The sequence below is a fragment of the Dipodomys merriami genome, unplaced genomic scaffold, assembly GCF_024711535.1.
Source record: "Dipodomys merriami isolate MVZ:Mamm:240054 unplaced genomic scaffold, mDipMer1.0.p SCAF_196, whole genome shotgun sequence".
Classification (NCBI taxonomy): Eukaryota; Metazoa; Chordata; class Mammalia; order Rodentia; family Heteromyidae; genus Dipodomys; species Dipodomys merriami.
Genome location: NW_027203337.1, coordinates 2,131,243 through 2,138,920, shown reverse-complemented (window position 1 = coordinate 2,138,920; position 7,678 = coordinate 2,131,243). Strand labels below are relative to the sequence as shown.

The following is a 7,678-nucleotide window of genomic DNA, read 5'->3' as shown; positions in this document are numbered from 1 at the left end:
AGAATAATATTTGTTAGACATCTTATCAGAAAAATTTGGGCATAATCAGTAGGAATGTGTCAGAAATATGGAGAAAAACAGTTTGGAATCAGTGAATTGAAACAATAAACAGAGAAGCAGAGTAAAATCCCTTATAGATTAGAGGAAAACAAAATTGGTTTTTTACCATGTGAATTCAGAAAACCAAAACAGTTTGAATGTATCACAAGTTTATACCAAAGACACTGCGTTGATACTTTTTATATTCTAATATACATTTTAAACCTAATTATTTATATTCCAATTCTATTTATTGGAATAAATAAATTTTAATTTATTTGTGAAATTATCAACTAATTCTAGTAAGTTTCATTGTGTGAAATATAAAATCAGCACATATAAATATAAAATATATAACTATATATACTATAAGAAAAAAGACACATGTTTTGAATTGTTCTGTTGTGGTTACAGTATCAAAGGCAACTCTGTTTTAAAGTATTATTACATTATCTCTACCTCAGTGTTTGATAGAGTTGGACCTAAAGCTTTACTATTTGTAGATTTACAGCCTGTAGGCAAGAGAAAACACTGTGATGAAAACATTACCAATTTAAGGCCTAATAATGAGAAGAAATATCTGGACTTCTCCTGCTTCCTGCCTGGTAGGATGGTAGACAGGCCAGGATATTAAGTAATCACGAATATGATCAATTTTTTTTCCCCTTCTTGGCTTTAGTTACTTGTGAAATGTTAGATATAATAAACAATTATATTTTGATAAAATACCTTCTAGTCTGAACAGTTATGACTGAACTGTTCATCTCTCTATGATCCCTTGTAACTAAGATTAGTGTTGTTCAAGTAAAACAATCTATGGTGTCAGGGTAAGATATTCTGATTGGTCTGTTCCTACATGGAAGAAGAATAAAGGGTCAGGTAGACATTTGTGCCAGTAAGACCTCACTTGGGAATATGTCAACTGCAGAAGGTTAGAAGTAGCTCTTAAGCAAGGCTTACTTTGAATCCATTAGCTCCACAAAGCTAATTCAGTTGGATCAATTAGTATATGAAAAAGCCATCACCTTTGGACCTAGCAATAAATTATTGAAAGTATGATCAAATTCCAAATGAAAAAGACTTAAAATTGTCATTGACAAAAAAAATTTGCAAATGTGAGCATTAAGATGAACAATATATTTTTTTCCACTATTCACAGAATTTTAGGGAAATAAGATCAGTAGCATTGTGAGGAACAATATAGTTTCCTTATTACAAGTAGGCAACCGTAGATATAAGTCTGTATAAAGATTGCATCATGAACTGCTTAAATTTGGAAGATACTACATGCTTCAGCAGCAGGTATTCCCAAATTACAATACAGAGATTAACATGGCAATTGCACAAGGATGATATGAAAATTTGTGAAGTATTCCGTATTTTTCTTTCTTCAGATGCAAGAAATGAAAAACAGTTATTAAAAAGTTGATTACAAAATAACAAGTGTAACAACACACGTAATTCATATAATTAAATTTAGTTTGACATCAGTGTATTAAATCTTCACCTCAGAAAGGCTTTTACATACCATAAACTTTACAAAACTTTTGAAATTAGACAACATTTTCATTTTATCCCAAAGAAAAATAATATTAGGACCTAGGAAAAAAAGGAATCTAAAACTTTCTATATGGAATACAATCTGAAAGGACACATTATACAAACATAGAATATTTTAAAATATTCTTTTTCAGACAAGCACCAGAAATACTTTAGTTTCTGTACTATTCATTTAAACAGATAAGTTAAAAATATTTCTGATTAAAATTTCACAAACTCTGCAGAAATCATTATACATGTATACAAAAACTCTTGAATACATTTTGACATCCAATGCAGGCAATTCACTTGGAAGAATTCCACGGAATTCATGAATTTTTTACAGTAAGTATTGGTGTTGCCGTACGCTGGTGGCTCAAACTATAAAAAGAATTTTGAGGTATTACCAGGTGTAATAGACTCAGAGGCCTACCACTATAAAGGTCATGATAAGGTCTCTAAAAGAGACTGTTCAAGTTAATAAAGGGCAGACGATTGCCCAAATATTTTACTCTCATATCTAAAGTTGCTTAATCCCACACTGACTCAAAACAGAAAAGGAGGGTTTGGCACCACAGATACTGTAGCCTGGGTTCAGGAAATTACAGACAAAAGGCCTTACAAGGCCATTAAAGTCAATGGAAAACAAATGACAGGACTCTTAGACACAGGAGCTGACAGATCCTGTATAGTTGGAAAAGATTTTCCTATGGCCTGGCCAGTGCAAGGGTCTTCTTCTTCCTTAATTGGATTAGGGATGGCTTCTAATGTAGCTTAGTCAGCTCAGAGACTCAAATGTGTATGTGAAGGGCAGTAAGGCCACTTCAAACCTTATGTTATTCCCACCTTGCCCTTTTCTTTATGGGGCAGAGACATCATGCAAGACATGAAAATAAAATAGGACAAATAGACTCCTCATCGAAGGAGCAAAATTTTTCATAGGGGCCACTGAGGAACAGCTTTATGCTGACAAAATAATATGGAAAAGTGTTGATCCTGTATGGATTAATCAGTGGCCCCTAACTCAAGAAAAGATTCAAGCCATACAGGACTTAGTTCAAGAACAATTGAGTCAAGGGAAGAATAGAAAAGACTACCCATTCTTGGAATACTCCATTTTTTGTAATTAAAAAAGAAGTCAGGAAAATGGAGATTATTACAAGATCTAAGGGCAATTAATGAGACCATGCATGACATGGGAGCCCTTCAACCAGGTCTACCCTCTCCTGTTGCAGTCCCACAGGGTAGATACATAATAATAATAAACTTACAGGATTGCTTTTTTACAATAAAATTACAACCAGAAGATTCCAAGAGATTTGCTTTCAGTGTCCCTTCGGCTAATTTTAAACAAACTTATAATAGGTACCAATGGAAAGTGCTACCTCAGGGCATGAAAAACAGCCCTACCTTATTTCAACAATATGTGAAAAGGGCTATAAAACAAATTAGAGAAAAATATCCAGGGGCATATATTATTCATTATATGGATGATATACTTATGGCCGATGAAACTAGAGAAAAGACAGAAAAAATATTACAGGATATGGTAGAACAATTAACAAAATTCGGTTTGATAATAGCTCCTGATAAAGTTCAACATGAATGACCTTTAAATTATCTGGGAAAAGTGATTGGACATGATTATATTATGTCTCAAAAACACAAATTAGAATAGATAAACGAAAAACATTAAATGATTTCCAAAAATTATTAGGGAATATTAATTGGATTCGGCCTAGTTTAAAAATAACTACAGGACAATTAGATCCTTTGATGAAAATGTTGGACGGAGACCCTAATCCTAAATCTACCAGGAAAATAACTCCTGCCGCCTTATCCTGTATAAAATTGGTAGAAAAAGCATTGAATACAGCTAAAATACAGAAAATTAATATTGCACAAACATGGTCCTTTATAATTCTGGCTACAAGCTTTACTCCCACAGGATGTTTTTGGCAGGATGGGATACTAGAATGGATCCATTATTACCATAACCCTGGAAAAATAGTTGCTTCATATCCCTTTTTTTGTGCTAATTTGATTTTAAAGGCTAGATTAAGAGCTAGAGAATTATTTGGCCAAGAAATACCTAACATTATTATCCCTTATAATAAGAAACAATTAGATCATTTGATACGATTTGATGATGATTGGAAAATTGTTGTATTAACTTACACAGGTAAAATAAGCTTTCATATGCCCCAACATCCTTTTATACTGAAACCCCTGTGATATTTCCAAAGGTTTTGGTTACAGAACCTTTGGGCGGGGCATTAACTATTTTTACAGATGGATCTTCTAGCGGAAAGTCTGTGGTTTATTGCAGTACAAAACCACCATTAATATCTTCTGACCCAACTGTACCTGCACAACAGATTATTGCAGTTCTGCTAGCCTTTCAAAATTATTCAGAGGAGTTTAACCTTTACACAGATTCCCGCTATGTGGTTTCCTTGTTTCCTGCCATTGAAACAGCCCTAGTTACTGGTCATTCTAAAGTAATAGAGTAATTAATAAAATTACAACAGCTATTACAACAAAGAACGATAAAGGCATTTGTGGGACACATCAGGGGGCATAGTAATCTCCCTGTACCTTTGTCTCAAGGGAACAAGTTAGCAGATTTACTAACTAAGGAAAGTCATGTAATGTCAGCTTTAGAAGAAGCTCAGGAAAGTCATAGACTACACCATCAGAATGCTAATGCCTTAAGAAAGATGTTTCAAGTGTCCTGAGAACAGGCAAGACAAATTGTAAGGGAATGTGTGGCATGCCCGGAAGTTTTTCATCCACAAAAAATGGGAGTTAATCCTAGAGGCTTAAAGCCTAGAGTTCTGTGGCAAATGGATGTTACCCATGTAACAAAATTTGGGAAAATCTCCTTTGTCCATGTTACTATAAATACTTATTCTCATGCTATGGTTGCTATAGCCCATTCTGGAGAGGCTGTGAAAGATGTTATTCAACATTTGGTTAAAGCCTTTGTAGACCTAGGAATTCCTAAGGAAATAAAAACTGACCATGGACCAGCATACACCTCCAATGCTTTTGCTAAATTTTATGCACAATGGAAAATCGTGCACAAAACAGGGATTCCGTATAATCCACAAGGCCAAGCAATCATAAAACGAGCTCATAAGACCTTAAAAAGTCAATTGACAAGAATTAGACAGGGAGGAGAGAAGCAATACTTCCCCCATTACACTCTTAACCATGCTTAACTTGTTCTTAATCATTTCAATGCTGATGAGCAAGGAATAACCCCAATGATGAGACATTGGGGCATGGAAAAAACTACAACTTTTCCTTTACTAAAATGGAAGGATCTACTTACTGGAACCTGGCATGGGCCAGACATCCTGTTAAAATCCGGGAGAGGCTATGCTTATGTTTTCCCACAGAATGCGGAATCCCCCATTTGGGTCCCAAACAGACTCATCAGGCCTTTCTCGGGCCCAAAAAAGAGACAGGAAGAAAATGAAAATACATCAGCAGAGAAAACTGGAGCAGAAGATAAAGACTCTTTCTCTATCACCACCACAGGCTAATTCAACAAAAACCGCAACACCACCTATATGGGGAAAGATCAAGAAGCTGGTTGAAAAGGCCCGGCACATTTTGTTAATGAGTTAAATAAGGATGTTTCTCTAACATTAACAGAGCAAAAAATTATTGATCCAAAATTAAAAAAAAAACAAAATAGAGGCTTTGGAAAAAGTAGTCTTAAAGTTAAGGACTGAAGTCAATAATCTAAAAACCCAGTAGCTGTCATCAGTCATTTAAATATATTTGTGTTACCCCATTACCTTATAATGAGAGCTTAGATTGGGAAGTTACCAAAGTGCATTTACAAAAATTCTGGAAGGACAATAGCTTAATTCATGAGATAGGATAGCTACAGGAAGACAATTCAGCCCTTAGTCAAGCTCATTTGGAAACCGTGGGGATAAATTCTTTGGCAGCAGATTTACAGAGAGGATTAAAAAGTCTTAATCCTTTATATTGGTGGCACTACTTGATTACATTTGAAGTCATAATACTTATTGTTGTTATATGTATTATTGTTGTCTTTCCAGTCCTCTTCAAACTAGTCTTCTGCTCCATCTTCTCTATATGAGAAGAAATTTCTCTGGCACCTCTAACATATAAAAAAGGAGCAAATGCCATGCCTACTCCGGTGAAGTCTGCTGAGCATGGAACACCTGCATTCAGACCTGAGAACGGGGCTTCACAGAAGCCTATCTCTGAGAATGGGACTTCACCAAAGTCTACCTCAGAGAATGGGGCTTCAAAGAGGCCTATCTCTGAGAATGGGACTTCACCAAAGTCTACCTCAGAGAATGGGGCTTCAAAGAGGCCTATCTCTGAGAATGAGACTTCACTGAAGTCTACCTCAGAGAATGGGGCTTCAAAGAGGCCTACCTCCTGGAAAGGCAGGCAAGCCCCTGGGAAAGATGTGTTTCTGTTCCTGTTTTGCTTTTCTTCGCTGTATAGGAGTGCCTATTAATCTTTTACTGTTCCTGCTGCTTGTTCTACTTACTCATGCTCAATATTCCCTTATTCAAGGCTCTTTCTTAAAAGTGTTGATGACTCCAACATCTGATGAGTGTCCTGAGAATATGACTAACTCACCAGAGTTAAGTGCTACGGTACAAGCCCCTCTTATGGAAGCTATTAGACAAGTCATAAGTAGATATAAAAGTATGGGGGGTTCATGACATCACTTCAGCAGAAGGAATTGTTTGTAAGAGATTTACAGGAAGCTGTAGGCATGGCTAGAGCAAAAAGAGTGTATGGCTACTGGAGACTTCCCTTTAATCCTAAAGCATATACAATAGACTCATATAGATATCCTGTAGATAAGAAAGATATAGAGGGATATTTAGACCAAAAGCTAAATAAGATTCTTAAAAAGTTGGTAGATGGAAGGTGGCAATGGCTTATCAGAGGAAAATGGTGGGATCCTCCATTATCTAGAGGACCCCAAAGACTTCCCCCAGATCCATAGCCTTTTACAGGTGTGTATGATAAGTATGGCAACCATTGGGAAAACTACTTAGAAGAAAAAACTTCCTATTACTCTCTTTCTTTTACTGAGAGACTTGCTAGATCTAAGTCTCCTTGGTACTTACTATCAAAGAAGGAACAAGAAAGATCTTATGAGACAGTTAAGGCCTCTATGGAGAAGAGTAAACGATTATGTGAAAGGGTTACAGAAAAGACACTATGAGCTTAAATTTGATATATGGCCAGATTTAACTAAGTATACTAAATATCATGATTTTGGCCACAAATTGGGGACCCTCTAAAGAATGGCAAAGAAGCACAATTGCTTAAAAAAGATTTGAAACATATAAAGTACAAAACTAAACAAAAGTAACTATAAAGTACTAGAGTTCATGCCTTTCTATCCAGCACCTTGCCTGTGTGCTCTGGTTAATGGTTAATAGGTGATAAACATCAAAACCAATTGTATTTCTTAAAAATAGAGGTAAAGCCGAAAACAAGTGCCTATTGTCATAGCTGGTAATCCAAAAAACAAGATCAGGCGACCGGCTGGTGAACACCCAAAAATGAAGCCTTGCATCAAGATTGTGTAACTTTTTGCCCTTTCTCATGGAGACTTTAGCTATAAAAGTGTGTTATCCTCTGCAATAAATCATACTCAGCATTCACTCCTCTTCTGTGTGAGTTGTCTGTTTGCCATCTCCCCACCTGTTCCAGTTCCTCCACTAGGTGTCCTCCATCGTCCCGACAGAGCCAGTCAGCGGCAGAGGTCCATTGTACCTTTGCTATCTCAATTCTCAGCAGCAAGAGGCCTTTAGTTTGGGCATTGGTATCTGTATCATGATGAAGTAAGAAAGAAGCCACTCTGGTATTATTCTGCATATATACAATGTGCAGGGTTGTCCAGCCATCTACAGTTATTGCATTTGCCACTTGAGCCACCAACTCATGGACAATGTCTAAGTGTCCACTGTAGGCTTCCTGATGAAGAGGGGTATACTCATCATCATCCCTAGTATTCACATGAGTGGCCTTTTTGGAAAGTAGTCTCCGTATTGTAGTAGGCTGAATATTTTCAGCAGCCCAATGA

General features: G+C 36.2%; 1 pseudogene; it reads left to right on the top strand.

The window, feature by feature from the left end:
* The first annotated feature begins 1,326 nt into the window (after positions 1 to 1,326).
* LOC138831443 (U6 spliceosomal RNA) lies at positions 1,327 to 1,423 on the top strand (annotated as a pseudogene).
* Positions 1,424 to 7,678: the final 6,255 nt, after the last annotated feature.